The sequence below is a fragment of the Coregonus lavaretus genome (assembly GCF_964263955.1).
Source record: "Coregonus lavaretus genome assembly, chromosome: 11".
NCBI classification, from domain to species: Eukaryota; Metazoa; Chordata; class Actinopteri; order Salmoniformes; family Salmonidae; genus Coregonus; species Coregonus lavaretus.
The window spans coordinates 59,921,387-59,939,643 of NC_139998.1; the positions used below are offsets into that span (position 1 = coordinate 59,921,387).

Genomic DNA, 18,257 nt, shown 5'->3' on the forward strand with positions numbered 1-18,257 from the left:
GAAACATCTCAAGGATGATCAATGGGAACAGGATGCACCTGAGCTCAATTTCGAGTCTCATAGCAAAGGGTCTGAATACTTATGTAAATAAGGTATTTCTGAAGTTTTTTTTATTTTTATACATTTGCAAAAATGTATAAAAACTTGTTTTCGCTTTGTCATTATGGGGTATTGTGTGTAGATTGATGAAGAACATTTGTATTTACTAAACTATACATGGCGGATGAGACTACATACTGACAGACATTAATTTAGGCCAACCCTTTAATTGCAGGAAACTAATTTGATCAGTGATGTATTAATTGAATGCTTAAAATATAATCTAATTGTTCCGCAACCAGCCATGGTAAAGCTGAAAATAGGAGTAGCTTGCTGGATATTAAAGTCACATCATAGCAACACCCACCCGTAGTCTGCGCTCCAGCAGGTATACCTCACTGGTCACCCCCAAAGCCAACACCTAGATATTAAACAGCTAAAGCCACACAAACTACGTCATTTAGCAGACACTCTTATCCAGAGCGACTTACAGTCAGTGAGTGCATACATTTTTTTTTCTTCCATACTGGCCCCCCGTGGGAATCGAACCCACAACCCTGGCGTTGCAAGCGCCATGCTCTACCAACTGAGCTACACAGGACCACGTGTCCTACTAATGAACTAGCCCAGCTTATTAGATCCAAGCTCTTTTTCAGTTAACTGGGTAAAAATATGCCTCCAGTGATATCAGTCTTCCCTCCCGAAAGAGTAGAAACGGAACTGATTTGACCAAGCTTGGACTCTGAGCTTTATTGTGTCACACCTCAAAGTCACAAAAGAAAGTGTGTCCATGGAGTCAGACCACAGGCCACAGTGTGTTCGCCATTTTATTAAACAGTGATTAATAGTACTGTGTGGATAACTGAAATGACACCAGGAAAAAGAAAACAGAAGTAAATAAACCACTTGTCTTTTCCTACTGAACTAGTCAGCACCTACAAACCTGACTCCGTTACACCAGCTCTGTCAGGAGGTATGGGCCAAAATTCACCCAACTTATTGTGGGAAGCTTGTGGAAGGCTACCCGAAACGTTTGACCCAAGTTAAACAATTTGAAGGCAAATCTACCAAATACTAATTGAGTGTATGTAAACTTCTGACCCACTGGGAATGTGATGAAAGAAATAAAAGCTGAAATAAATCATTCTCTGTACTATTATTCTGACATTTCACATTCTTAAAATAAAGTGGTTATCCTAACTGACCTAAGACAGGGAAGTTTTACTAGGATTAAATGTCAGGAATTGTGAAAAACTGAGTTTAAATGTATTTGGCTAAGATGTATGTAAACTTCCGACTTCAACTGTATGTATGGAAGGTTCCATTCAAATCAAAAGGGGTGCTGTCAAAAAGTGATTGAATTCAAATGGATTTACCCCCATAAGAGGCTTAAATGCCCTGGTACCAGGAATAGGCCTAAGAGGAGGAGAGAAGCAGACTGACACAGACAGGCTCTGGGGACACATGGGAGGAGGTAGCCCTGACTGAAACAGACAGGCTCTGGGGACACATGGGAGGAGGTAGCCCTGACTGAAACAGACAGGCTCTGGGGACACATGGGAGGAGGTAGCCCTGACTGAAACAGACAGGCTCTGGGGACACATGGGAGGAGGTAGCCCTGACTGAAACAGACAGGCTCTGGGGACACATGGGAGGAGGTAGCCTGACTGAAACAGACAGGCTCTGGGGACACATGGGAGGGGGTAGCCTGACTGAAACAGACAGGCTCTGGGGACACATGGGAGGAGGTAGCCTGACTGAAACAGACAGGCTCTGGGGACACATGGGAGGAGGTAGCCCTGACTGAAACAGACAGGCTCTGGGGACACATGGGAGGAGGTAGCCCTGACTGAAACAGACAGGCTCTGGGGACACATGGGAGGAGGTAGCCCTGACTGAAACAGACAGGCTCTGGGGACACATGGGAGGAGGTAGCCTGACTGAAACAGACAGGCTCTGGGGACACATGGGAGGAGGTAGCCCTGACTGAAACAGACAGGCTCTGGGGACACATGGGAGGAGGTAGCCTGACTGAAACAGACAGGCTCTGGGGACACATGGGAGGAGGTAGCCTGACTGAAACAGACAGGCTCTGGGGACACATGGGAGGAGGTAGCCCTGACTGAAACAGACAGGCTCTGAGGACACATGGGAGGAGGTAGCCCTGACTGAAACAGACAGGCTCTGGGGACACATGGGAGGAGGTAGCCTGACTGAAACAGACAGGCTCTGGGGACACATGGGAGGAGGTAGCCCTGACTGAAACAGACAGGCTCTGGGGACACATGGGAGGAGGTAGCCCTGACTGAAACAGACAGGCTCTGGGGACACATGGGAGGAGGTAGCCCTGACTGAAACAGACAGGCTCTGGGGACACATGGGAGGAGGTAGCCCTGACTGAAACAGACAGGCTCTGGGGACACATGGGAGGAGGTAGCCTGACTGACACAGACAGGCTCTGGGGACACATGGGAGGAGGTAGCCCTGACTGAAACAGACAGGCTCTGGGGACACATGGGAGGAGGTAGCCTGACTGAAACAGACAGGCTCTGGGGACACATGGGAGGAGGTAGCCCTAACTGAAACAGACAGGCTCTGGGGACACATGGGAGGAGGTAGCCCTGACTGAAACAGACAGGCTCTGGGGACACATGGGAGGAGGTAGCCTGACTGAAACAGACAGGCTCTGGGGACACATGGGAGGCCTGACTGAAACAGACAGGCTCTGGGGACACATGGGAGGAGGTAGCCTGACTGAAACAGACAGGCTCTGGGGACACATGGGAGGCCTGACTGAAACAGACAGGCTCTGGGGACACATGGGAGGAGGTAGCCTGTGTTCCTGATCCCTCCCTGTAGCGTGTTTAGTCTTGGCTGTACTGTAGGGCTTTAAAACCCTTCTCACCAGGTGAACAACAGCTCAGTATATCAACCCCTGGGGTAATGGGTGTTACTGTGACTGTCTGCGTTCCAAACGGCACCCTATTCCCTACATAGTGCACTACTTTTGACCAGAGGTCTCTGGACGCAGCCACAGAGTAAAGGCATCCTCAGCAAACTGAACGAGTGCGCTTGCATACTGCCTTAAAAGACCTTAGTTATATTGTTGTTTTTCAAGCTGTTTGTCCATTTTGAGACGTCGTAGCCACAATAGTCCGAATTAATCTAATTTTAACCTTGTTGCCGAGGAGATCTTAGTCATCAATTTGACATCTAACTGAGATGTTTGGTGCAGTATTTCAGTATTTCAGTATTTCAGTATTTCTCAATGAAACAATGTGCATGAAAACGAGTCTTCTCTCGTTGAATGACAAGAAAGACTATTGAATAATCCCTACTGTTGACCAATCACAGACGAAGGGGCGTAGACTTTCGGCTACTGACTTTGGCTTGTCTCGTAAAAAAATGTTGTGTGGCCGAACAACCCCCAAAAGAAAACTTGTCATCATAATACACAAAGTCTTCTGAACTGTTACGGCTGGGAAGCATGCAGACGGCTTCACAGACCTGGAGCTGGAGTAAAGCTGTCTTGTTGTTAGATAGGACTTTCCCCATATAATAGAGAAAATATGTAAAATGACAAATGAATACAGTGACATGCAGTCCTGCACTAGTAGGCCGTGAATTGTCATAGTGTTCTTTGCAGACTGCTGGAGGTCAGATATATGTTCTGCGGGACCAGTATTCCAGCTCCGTTGGAAATAAACTCCTCTCACTCCCACAGTGAAGCCTGGTCCTGGGTTACACTGACATAATGCAGCATGGTGTGGTAGCCTGGTCCTGGGTTACACCGACATAATGCAGCTTGGTGTGGTAGCCTGGCCCTGGGTTACACCGACATAATGCAGCTTGGTGTGGTAGCCTGGTCCTGGGTTACACCGACATAATGCAGCTTGGTGTGGTAGCCTGGCCCTGGGTTACACCGACATAATGCAGCTTGGTGTGGTAGCCTGGTCCTGGGTTACACCGACATAATGCAGCTTGGTGTGGTAGCCTGGCCCTGGGTTACACTGACATAATGCAGCTTGGTGTGGTAGCCTGGTCCTGGGTTACACCGACATAATGCAGCTTGGTGTGGTAGCCTGGCCCTGGGTTACACTGACATAATGCAGCTTGGTGTGGTAGCCTGGCCCTGGGTTACACCGACATAATGCAGCTTGGTGTGGTAGCCTGGCCCTGGGTTACACTGACATAATGCAGCTTGGTGTGGTAGACTGGCCCTGGGTTACACTGACATAATGCAGCTTGGTGTGGTAGACTGGCCCTGGGTTACACTGACATAATGCAGCTTGGTGTGGTAGCCTGGCCCTGGGTTACACTGACATAATGCAGCTTGGTGTGGTAGCCTGGCCCTGGGTTACACCGACATAATGCAGCTTGGTGTGGTAGACTGGCCCTGGGTTACACTGACATAATGCAGCTTGGTGTGGTAGCCTGGCCCTGGGTTACACTGACATAATGCAGCTTGGTGTGGTAGACTGGCCCTGGGTTACACTGACATAATGCAGCTTGGTGTGGTAGACTGGCCCTGGGTTACACTGACATAATGCAGCTTGGTGTGGTAGCCTGGCCCTGGGTTACACCGACATAATGCAGCTTGGTGTGGTAGCCTGGCCCTGGGTTACACTGACATAATGCAGCTTGGTGTGGTAGCCTGGCCCTGGGTTACACTGACATAATGCAGCTTGGTGTGGTAGCCTGGCCCTGGGTTACACTGACATAATGCAGCTTGGTGTGGTAGCCTGGCCCTGGGTTACACTGACATAATGCAGCTTGGTGTGGTAGCCTGGCCCTGGGTTACACTGACATAATGCAGCTTGGTGTGGTAGCCTGGTCCTGGGTTACACTGACATAATGCAGCTTGGTGTGGTAGCCTGGCCCTGGGTTACACCGACATAATGCAGCTTGGTGTGGTAGACTCAGCAGCTTACTCAAATCAAGTGTTTTTGGAATTGTAGATTTGTCTTGACCAGAAGCAAAGAGAGCTATGTCACTTCTGTAGATGAACACCTCCAATAGAACAGCTGCAATACGTTAGCAGTGGAGGAAACCCCCATGTCAGAAACATACAAGGTGTGAAATCACAATAAACTCCTGCTGCCAAAATAACCGGTATGAAACCCTTGTAAACGAATGGACCGACTAGCAGAGTATGAGTAACGTATCCTTCCCCCCCCCCCACCCTCCCACCCCCCCACACCACAACAAATCCAGATATACCAGGGTCCAGTTGTCACCCTCCCCCATCTACAGCTGCACTCTTTCACGTCTCCTAAAACAGCAACTCTTCCCCCGTCTCTCTACTGTGCTTAACCTGATCATACTAGGAAGGAAGGCGTTGGGCAAACACACAAACTGAGTTCCTCGCTGGAGGGTCACTAGACCTATCTGGTCTCAACATGGAAGTGTTGAGCTTGAAGAGAAGTTTCTCTTGAAGTGCTTGTGGCGAGTCATTGCAGAATGGATTAAGCATTGTGGATGTATGCCAAGGAAGGACACAACCAACCAAGCAACCAACCACTGAATGGTTACAATATGGTTTTACAGAAACCTGGGACATGCAGCACGAACCCAAAACATCTGATATGAGTCATTAGAAACCATTCTAGCCTAGTGGACATCCCTTTACCACACACATCAACAAAGCAATTTAGTTCATTCATCGTGTGATCCTCAACACGGGGGGCCCATCCGGGGTGCGTGCTCAGTCCCCTCCTAAACTCCCTGTTCACCCACGACTGCGTGGCCAGGCACGACTCCAACACCATCATTAAGTTTGCCCACGACACAACAGTGGTAGGCCTGATCACCGACAAGGCAGCCTATAGGGAGGAGGTCAGAGACCTGGCCGTGTGGTGCCAGGACAACAACCTCTCCCTCAACGTGACCAAGACAAAGGAGATGATTGTGGGAAAAAAGAGGACCGAGCACGCCCCCATTCTCATCGACGGGGCTGTATTGGAACAAGTTGAGAGCTTCAAGTTCCTTGGTGTCCAAATCACCAACAAACTATCATGGTCCAAACACACCAAGACAGTCGTGAAGAGGGCACGACAAAGCCTATATCCCCTCAGGAGACTGAAAAGATTTGGCATGGGTCCTCAGATCCTCAAAAAGTTAAACAGCTGCACCATCGAGAGCATCCTGTCTGGTTGCATCACCGCCTGGTATGGCAACTGCTCGGCCTCCGATCGCAAGGCACTACAGAGGGTAGTGCGTACGGCCCAGTACATCACTGGGGCTAAGCTTCCTGCCATCCAGGACCTCTATACCAGGCGGTGTCAGAGGAAGGCCCTAAAAACTGTCAACGACTCCAGCCACCCTAGTCATAGACTGTTCTCTCTGCTACCGCACGGCAAGTGGTACCGGAGCGCCAAGTCTAGGTCCAAAAGGCTTCTTAACAGCTTCTACCCCCAAGCCATAAGACTCCTGAACAGCTAATCATGGCTACCAGGACTACCAGGACCTTTTGCAGAGCAATGGGCATGACTTTAGTTCAGAAATACTAATGAAATGTCGACTTTGAAATCTCTATTCCTCAATATAACAGTCAATTATTTGCAGCACTGGTTTAACGCTCAGTCTTTTGTCATTGGTTTGTCAGTCAACAACCATGATTGGTTTGGAAATGATTCCTGCCGTCTGATTCGCCTGTATGAGATTTCCTCTCTTCGGGAAGTCAGACTAGTCTGATTGGTCGCACTGGAAATCCGGCCTAGAGCTTTAGAGAAGGAACATGTTTATGCGGTTTATCGAGTTGCTTTTTCATTCATTAAATCAGCACAATAAACGCAGAACTATTTATTTTGACATGTAAATTCGATAAAACGCTACTTTTCTTGTGCACAAAACCCATAACTAATAAAACAAGGCGAATCCACAAGACAACACCCAGAGAGAAACACTAACCAGAGAGAAACAGAAAGTTTTTGAGGCGCTGGCTGGTGGCTACACAGCGTCACCTTCCCCAGCTAGCTACTCACCTGAACTTATTTTCCTGGAAATTTGGTTCGCTTAACTGAATTAGAAATTATTTTAAAACTACTGTTCACAATCTGGACGCCCCTGGAAATCAATGGTGGTAGAAAAGCGAAGATATCCCAGTTTGTAGTCAGTGAAATCCTCTTCCCTAGCCAACGCTACCGGGGCAGCAGGCAGGGAATTTTGCAGAGCAGGGAGTTTCTGTCCCACTGACTGGATCAGGAAAATTCTTCTTCTTCTTTGGAGTCATGACGTTCGCATATTTGTTTGTTCTGCCGCCACCTACTGGTCGGGAGTATGTAGTTAATCACGTTACATTGTAATAATAATATAATATGCCATTTAGCAGACGCTTTTATCCAAAGCGACTTACAGTCATGCGTGCATACATTTTTTTTGTGTATGGGTGGTCCCGGGGATCGAACCCACTACCTTGGCGTTACAAGCGCCGTGCTCTACCAGCTGAGCTACAGAGGACCACATTGTGTGACATTGTGTGATACAAAAATAAAAAGGAAGGGGGAAAGGAAAAATTACATCTAACATTTATACACCACTATTACACACCACCAACTACCATCTATACACCACTATTACACACCACCAACTACCATCTATATACCACTATTACATACCACCAACTACCATCTATATACCATTATTACACACCACCAACTAACATCTATACACCACTATTACACACCACCAACTACCATCTATACACCACTATTACACACCATCAACTAACATCTATACACCACTATTACACACCACCAACTAACATCTATACACCACTATTACACACCACCAACTACCATCTATACACCACTATTACATACCACCAACTACCATCTATACATCACTATTACATACCACCAACTACCATCTATACACCACTATTACACACCACCAACTACCATCTATACATCACTATTACATACCACCAACTAACATCTATACACCACTATTACATACCACCAACTACCATCTATAGACCACTATTACACACCACCAACTACCATCTATACACCACTATTACATACCACCAACTACCATCTATACATCACTATTACATACCACCAACTACCATCTATATACCACTATTACACACCACCAACTACCATCTATATACCACTATTACACACCACCAACTACCATCTATACACCACTATTACACACCATCAACTAACATCTATACACCACTATTACACACCACCAACTAACATCTATACACCACTATTACACACCACCAACTAACATCTATACACCACTATTACATACCACCAACTACCATCTATAGACCACTATTACACACCACCAACTACCATCTATACACCACTATTACATACCACCAACTACCATCTATAGACCACTATTACACACCACCAACTACCATCTATACACCACTATTACACACCACCAACTAACATCTATACACCACTATTACATACCACCAACTACCATCTATAGACCACTATTACACACCACCAACTACCATCTATACACCACTATTACACACCACCAACTACCATCTATATACCACTATTACATACCACCAACTACCATCTATATACCACTATTACACACCACCAACTAACATCTATACACCACTATTACACACCACCAACTAACATATATACACCACTATTACACACCACCAACTACCATCTATACACCACTATTACATACCACCAACTACCATCTATACATCACTATTACATACCACCAACTACCATCTATACACCACTATTACATACCACCAACTACCATCTATAGACCACTATTACACACCACCTACCATCTATACACCACTATTACATACCACCAACTACCATCTATATACCACTATTACACACCACCAACTACCATCTATATACCACTATTACACACCACCAACTACCATCTATACACCACTATTACACACCACCAACTACCATCTATACACCACTATTACACACCACCAACTACCATCTATACACCACTATTACATACCACCAACTACCATCTATATACCACTATTACACACCACCAACTACCATCTATACACCACTATTACATACCACCAACTACCATCTATAGACCACTATTACACACCACCAACTAACATCTATACACCACTATTACACACCACCAACTACCATCTATATACCACTATTACACACCACCAACTACCATCTATAGACCACTATTACACACCACCAACTACCATCTATACACCACTATTACATACCACCAACTACCATCTATATACCACTATTACACACCACCAACTACCATCTATACACCACTATTACATACCACCAACTACCATCTATAGACCACTATTACACACCACCAACTAACATCTATACACCACTATTACACACCACCAACTACCATCTATATACCACTATTACACACCACCAACTACCATCTATACACCACTATTACATACCACCAACTACCATCTATACATCACTATTACATACCACCAACTACCATCTATAGACCACTATTACACACCACCAACTAACATCTATACACCACTATTACACACCACCAACTACCATCTATAGACCACTATTACACACCACCAACTACCATCTATACACCACTATTACATACCACCAACTACCATCTATACATCACTATTACATACCACCAACTACCATCTATATACCACTATTACACACCACCAACTACCATCTATATACCACTATTACACACCACCAACTACCATCTATACACCACTATTACACACCATCAACTACCATCTATACACCACTATTACACACCATCAACTAACATCTATACACCACTATTACACACCACCAACTACCATCTATACACCACTATTACATACCACCAACTACCATCTATATACCACTATTACACACCACCAACTAACATCTATACACCACTATTACACACCACCAACTACCATCTATACATCACTATTACATACCACCAACTACCATCTATACACCACTATTACATACCACCAACTACCATCTATAGACCACTATTACACACCACCAACTACCATCTATACACCACTATTACATACCACCAACTACCATCTATATACCACTATTACACACCACCAACTACCATCTATATACCACTATTACACACCACCAACTACCATCTATACACCACTATTACACACCATCAACTAACATCTATACACCACTATTACACACCACCAACTAACATCTATACACCACTATTACACACCACCAACTAACATCTATACACCACTATTACATACCACCAACTACCATCTATAGACCACTATTACACACCACCAACTACCATCTATACACCACTATTACATACCACCAACTACCATCTATAGACCACTATTACACACCACCAACTACCATCTATACACCACTATTACACACCACCAACTACCATCTATATACCACTATTACATACCACCAACTACCATCTATATACCACTATTACACACCACCAACTACCATCTATACACCACTATTACATACCACCAACTACCATCTATACACCACTATTACACACCACCAACTAACATATATATACCACTATTACACACCACCAACTAACATCTATACACCACTATTACACACCACCAACTAACATCTATACACCACTATTACACACCACCAACTACCATCTATATACCACTATTACACACCACCAACTACCATCTATATACCACTATTACACACCACCAACTACCATCTATACACCACTATTACACACCACCAACTAACATCTATACACCACTATTACACACCACCAACTACCATCTATATACCACTATTACACACCACCAACTACCATCTATATACCACTATTACACACCACCAACTACCATCTATATACCACTATTACACACCACCAACTACCATCTATATACCACTATTACACACCACCAACTACCATCTATATACCACTATTACACACCACCAACTACCATCTATATACTACTATTACACACCACCAACTACCATCTATACACCACTATTACACACCACCAACTACCATCTATATACCACTATTACACACCACCAACTACCATCTATATACCACTATTACACACCACCAACTACCATCTATACACCACTATTACACACCACCAACTAACATCTATACACCACTATTACACACCACCAACTACCATCTATATACCACTATTACATACCACCAACTAACATCTATACACCACTATTACACACCACCAACTACCATCTATATACCACTATTACACACCACCAACTACCATCTATACACCATTATTACACACCATCAACTAACATCTATATACCACTATTACACACCACCAACTACCATCTATACATCACTATTACACACCACCAACTAACATATATATACCACCAACTAACATATATATACCACTTGTAATGGTTGGTGTGAGGTGTGACCCAGGTGTGGTGCAGGATAGACAGTAGGCAGAGAAGGTGGTCTGCGATGTCGCAGGTGAGACTGGAGATGCCGCGGCTTCCGCCAGCTGCCGGGGCTGGTCGGGTGTCCACCCAGCTCTGCACGGCGATCGTCAGCTGGCGGAGATTCTCGATGATTTTACATTTTTAGTCATTTAGCAGACGGTCTTATCCAGAGCGACTTATAGTTAGTGAGTTCATAAATGTTCATACTGCCCCCCCGTGGGAATCGAACCCACAACCCTGGCGTTGCAAACGCCATGCTCTACCAACTGAGCTACACGGGATGATCTGCTGCATGCTGCGGTCGTGTTGGTTCAGCATGGCTCCCTGCGTTGCCAATGCTCTCCGATACTGTGCTGCCTCTGCTGGGTCCATATTGGCTCAGTTTTCTGTAAGGGTCGGTGTGAGGTGTGGTGCAGGATAGACAGTAGGCTGTAGGGAAGGATGGTGAAACATTTTACATTTTTTACATTTTATTTAAATTTTAGTCATTTAGCAGACGCTCTTATCCATAGCGACTTACAGTTAATGAGTGCATACATTATCTTTATTTTATTTTTCATACCCCCCGTGGGAATCAAACCCACAACCCTGGCATTGCAAACGCCATGCTCTACCAACTGAGGTACATCCCTGCCGGCCATTCCCTCCCCTACCCTGGACGACGCTGGGCCAATTGTACACAGGTGAACAGATAGACACAGGTGACACCAATAGGATGATGATTAGTCCCGACTGTGAGTGAGGAGGTGCCTAAGGTTGTTGGAGGATGACACCTAGTGGGTCGCTCCGGAACTGCGACCCCCTCCTGTGAAATTAGTCAGGACATTATATTGGTGGATTGACCCCAGAGGTCAGTCAGTACATTATATTGGTGGATTGACCCCAGAGGTCAGAGGTCAGTCAGTACATTATATTGGTGGATTGACCCCAGAGGTCAGTCAGTACATTATATTGGTGGATTGACCCCAGAGGTCAGAGGTCAGTCAGTACATTATATTGGTGGACTGACCCCAGAGGTCAGAGGTCAGTCAGTACATTATATTGGTGGATTGACCCCAGAGGTCAGAGGTCAGTCAGTACATTATATTGGTGGATTGACCCCAGAGGTCAGTCAGTACATTATATTGGTGGATTGACCCCAGAGGTCAGAGGTCAGTCAGTACATTATATTGGTGGACTGACCCCAGAGGTCAGAGGTCAGTCAGTACATTATATTGGTGGATTGACCCCAGAGGTCAGAGGTCAGTCAGTACATTATATTGGTGGATTGACCCCAGAGGTCAGAGGTCAGTCAGTACATTATATTGGTGGATTGACCCCAGAGGTCAGTCAGTACATTATTACATTTACATTTTAGTCATTTAGCAGACGCTCTTATCCAGAGCGACTTACAGTTAGTGAATACATATTTTTTTATACTGGCCCCCCGTGGGAATCGAACCCACAACCCTGGCGTTGCAAACGCCATGCTCTATCAACTGAGCTACATCTCTGCCGGCCATTCCCTCCCCTACCCTTGACGACGCTGGGCCAATTGTGCGCCGCCCATGAGTCTCCCGGTCGCGGCCGGCTGCGACAGAGCCTGGATTCGAACCAGGATCTCTAGTGGCCCAGTTAGCACTGCGATGCAGTGCCTTAGACCACTGCGCCACTCAGGAGTACTGAGTACATTATCTTGGTGGATTGACCCCAGAGGTCACCTAGTCTACTGGAGCTGCAGCTACTGTCAGATCCAATATTATCTTGATAAAGATTAGCTAAAAAATACTGTATAAAATAAATTATACAAATACTGAGCTGTATTGTATCCTCCAAAAAATGTAGAAATTATATTATTTTATAGTAATACAATTGCTAAGAGAACGAGATTTTGTTTAACAAGTAATCAAAAAAGATTGTTAAAAAGATAGGGGTTAACATTTTTTACATCCTTGTTTTCAATCTTTTAATATCTCACCTTGCGAGGATAGCGGCACTGAGCCTTTTCTAAAATGTTTTATGAGATTGGTGAACACATTGGGAGGGATCTTCCATTCCTCCATACATCATTTTTCCAGATCCTTGATAGCCTTCATCTGTGCTTATGGACTATACTCTCCTAACTTCAAACAGGTTTTCAATGGGTTTCAAGTCCCAAGACTGAGATGGCCCATTGCGAAATGTTAATTTTGTGGTCAATTTAGGTTCTGACAAACATAGTGAAAAACTAACGGACAACTAGTCAAAGATCAAACCAAGTATATTCACCCACTGGGTCAAACAGCTGAAAATACAAAGATATGCCCTCCTTTAGGCGGAGTCTCCTCCTTGCACCTCTAAACACCACATCTTTGTTGCTAGGCAGGAAGTTAAGTTCCTTCTCCCTTCATGTGACCTGACCTCGGCCCTCATTCCTCACTAATCCACAGCTATCCAACCTTATCAGTGACCCCAACCAAGTTATTGCCTTTTCTCTTACTTATTAACTTTCCTGACCCCTACTTCTTATCCATCCTCCATTGACCCCACCATAAACATTCCTCATACATGTAATCATTCACTTCTAGTGTAGTAAGTATTTCAAACTAGAACCCAACAGTCCCTCCTTTTGTAATACTAATTCCATACTGTTCAACATCACATACATTTTGAAATTACTTATAAATGAACAGAAAATAAATCATGAACAAAAAATAAAACATGATTAACATTCACAGTTGATTAGTATATTTACACCTCTGAGACTTATGGCCTCTGATCTAAAGTCGGAAGTTTACATACACTTAGGTTGGAGTCATTAAAACTCGTTTTTCAACCACTCCACAAATGTATTATTAACAAACTATAGTTTTGGCAAGTCGGTTAGGACATCTACTTTGTGCATGACACAAGTCATTTTTCCAACAATTGTTTACAGACTGATTATTTCACTTATAATTCATTGTTTCACAATTCCAGTGGGTCAGAAGTTTACATACACTAAGTTGACTGTGCCTTTAAACAGCTTGGAAAATTCCAGGAAATGATGTCATGGCTTTAGAAGCTTCTGATAGGCTAGTTGACATCTTTGAGTCAATTGGAGGTGTACCTGTGGATGTATTTCAAGGCCTACCTTCAAACTCAGTGCTTCTTTGCTTGACATCATGGGAAAATCAAAAGAAATCAGCCAAGACCTCAGAAAAACAATTGTAGACCTCCACAAGTCTGGTTCATCCTTGGGACAATTTCCAAATGCCTGAAGGTACCACGTTCATCTGTACAAACAATAGTACGCAAGTATAAACACCATGGGACCATGCATCCGTCATACCGCTCAGGAAGGAGACGGGTTCTGTCTCCTAGAGATGAACATACTTTGGTGCGAAAAGTGCAAATCAATCCCAGAACAACCGCAAAGGACCATGTGAAGATGCTGGAGGAAACAGGTACAAAAGTATCTATATCCACAGTAAATCAAGTCCTATATCGACATAACCTGAAAGGCCACTCAGCAAGGAAGAAGCCACTGCTCCAAAACCACCATAAAAAAGCCAGACTACGGTTTGCAACTTCACATGGGGACAAAGATCGTACTTTTTGGAGAAATGTCCTCTGGTCTGATGAAACAGAAATAGAACTGTTTGGCCATAATGACCATCGTTATGATTGGAGGAAAAAGGGGGACGTTTGCAAGCCGAAGAACACCATCCCAACCGTGAAGCACGGGGGTGGCAGCATCATGCTGTGGGGGTGCTTTGCTGCAGGAGGGACTGGTGCACTTCACAAAATAGATGGCATCATGAGGAAGGAAAATGATGTGGATATATTGAAGCAACATCTCAAGACATCAGTCAGGAAGTTAAAGCTTGGTCGCAAATGGGTCTTCCAAATGGACAATGACCCCAAGCATACTTCCAAAGTTGTGGCAAAATGGCTTAAGGACAACAAAGTCAAGGTATTGGAGTGGCCATCACAAAGCCCTGACCTCAATCCTATAGAACATTTGTGGGCAGAACTGAAAAAGCGTGTGCGAGCAAGGAGGCCTACAAACCTGACTCAGTTACACCAGCTCTGTCAGGAGGAATGGGCCAAAATTCACCCAACTTATTGTGGGAAGCTTGTGGAAGGCTACCCGAAACGTTTGACCCAAGTTAAACAATTTGAAGGCAAATCTACCAAATACTAATTGAGTGTATGTAAACTTCTGACCCACTGGGAATGTGATGAAAGAAACAAAAGCTGAAGTAAATCATTCTCTCTACTATTATTCTGACATTTCATATTCTTAAAATAAAGTGGTGATCCTAACTGACCTAAGACAGGGAATTTTTACTAGGATTAAATGTCAGGAATTGTGAAAAACTGAGTTTAAAGGTATTTGGCTGAAGTGTATGTAAACTTCCGACTTCAACTGTATAACCACTATGCACACTCTTATTCCTCCCCTCTCTCATCGTACAACTGATAACATTTCAACTGGAGCTTTTGACTTCCTCCAATTCAGCTGGAGCTTTTGACTGTCTCCATTTCCTCCTTCGGGTTCCTAAGAGAGTGATAGCACAATACTTGAAAAGCAAAAGGAAACACAAAACATAACAAGTATTAATAATGAGTTAAGCTATGCATAATTATATATGCATAGAAAAACCGAAGTTTGATAACATTACGATTCCCACCCTCTCTTCGCCACTCTATACCTCCTTTTCTCCTGGGTTCCACAAAAATGAAGGCTCTAAAAAACCTCCTAATCCTTTCACCCAGTCTTCCCCTGTTTGTCACAGCTTCCAAGAGGTGTTCCCTGGCCAGATAATCACTTCGGCCCCCCATCTCCTCCATGGCCACCCGATATACACGTGCGGTGACCTTAAATCAACTTTACCTCATCTTGAGGCAAATCAGCACTGTATATATGTTTCAACATCAATGCCCTCAGAAGGTGATATCCCAGCAATGCTACCAAGGTAACCATTAACACTGCCCAGGATGCATACTTGAGTTAAACTATGCATAATTATATGGTGGTCCTCTGTAGCTCAATTGGTAGAGCACGGCGCTTGTAACGCCAGGGTAGTGGGTTCGATCCCCGGGACCACCCATACGTAAAAATAATATAAATATAGATAAAAGCGTCTGCTAAATGGCATATTATTATACTTTAAAATACCCCTAATTTGCGCCGTAGTCCAGTCCCATGCTGTTACTATAGCACCCTTCACCACTACTACTGATGTGGAAAATGTTGTCCTTATACTAATCAAAGAATCAAAGTATTTCAGAGTTTTTGTAGAATTAAGATAGACTATATTTCAAATAGACAAAGCTGAGGTGATTTGCAAAGCAAATCTCCCTTTTCACCTCCCAGCTCTTAGTTTATATAGTAATTTTCACATACATCTCTGCTTAAAGCCCCTCCCTCTTGGGTTCCCCCACCACCATCCTCAGTTTCCTCCTCTCGACCGCTCCGCCCACTTCCTTAGTCTATGATAGCGGCTAAATTTGACTTTTATTCAGTTTAGAATGAATAGTAGTACAATCAATCAAGCCCTGGTCATGCAAAAATAATAATGTTCAGTTTAAACTCTGTTCAACCCCAGCTCACCCTGGCTTGACCTGGAGATTGATTGTTGGACATGACAGGTCCACACTCAATCTCTCAAACGTACTCAAACCCACTCCTCTCTTCCCTCCCGTCATGCTGTAATTACTCATGATTAGTCTGAACTCTGTTCAACTCTGGCTCCGCTCCCAAGACTTTGTTTGAGGAGAGGGGCAAAAGGCAACAGTCTTGTTTCAGTCTCTGAAAAGGTAGGACAGTTATGGATTAGGTAAGAGCGAGGAATTCGACCCGAAGTCAAATCCCCATTTCACACACACACAAACCCAGTGAAAGGAACCAATTAAGTTCTTGCCCAGCAACAGAGAGTACCTATGTTTAATTCTGACTCCATGTAATCTCACAGTTTACTGAAAAATCTTCATCACTACTGCTCCTTCCGTTACTGTCCCTACAGCGACTGCTGTGAGAATAGCTATTGCATGGAATCTGTCTCCTGCTCCTGAACTCCTATTGCCTTTGTGGTTCACTGATAGATCTAGGACTGAATCTTTCAGATACTCCCTACCTGTCTCCCATTGTATTCTAGCCACCAACATCTCCAATGACATCCTATGTTCTGCTACAGTCGGTATCTGTGGATAATACTTCCCTGTGCTCAGGTTAGGTACACACATCTCATCCCAAGGCCGATCTACACTCCTTTGTGAACACCCTCGTTACAGTGTAAACTTTGGGTCGCAACGGTTGATAAGCAGCAACCTTCTGACACTTCACTGTTACCGTCACTCGGTCCCACTGCTGGCAGTCAGGAAACCTGTTACCGTCACTCGGTCCCACTGCTGGCGGTCAGGAAACCTGTTACCGTCACTCGGTCCCACTGCTGGCGGCCAGGAAACCTGTTACCGTCACTCGCTCCCACTGCTGGCGGTCAGGAAACCTGTTACCGTCACTCTGTCCCACTGCTGGCAGTCAGGAAACCTGTTACCGTCACTCGGTCCCACTGCTGGCGGTCAGGAAACCTGTTACCGTCACTCGGTCCCACTGCTGGCGGTCAGGAAACCTGTTACCGTCACTCTGTCCCACTGCTGGCGGTCAGGAAACCTGTTACCGTCACTCGGTCCCACTGCTGGCGGTCAGGAAACCTGTTACCGTCACTCTGTCCCACTGCTGGCGGTCAGGAAACCTGTTACCGTCACTCGCTCCCACTGCTGGCGGCCAGGAAACCTGTTACCGTCACTCTGTCCCACTGCTGGAGGTCAGGAAACCTGTTACCGTCACTCGGTCCCACT

At 44.8% G+C, this 18,257-nt stretch overlaps 1 protein-coding gene across 1 annotated transcript in view; it reads right to left on the reverse strand.

Moving 5' to 3' along the window:
• Positions 1–7,210, reverse strand: part of LOC311137616 (cytoplasmic FMR1-interacting protein 1 homolog) — a gene marked incomplete at its 3' end in the record, with an annotated part of 49,886 nt that extends 42,676 nt beyond the window's left edge. The window contains exon 1 of the mRNA XM_084172118.1: positions 7,023–7,210. The remainder of the gene's footprint in view (positions 1–7,022) is intronic.
• Positions 7,211–18,257: the final 11,047 nt, after the last annotated feature.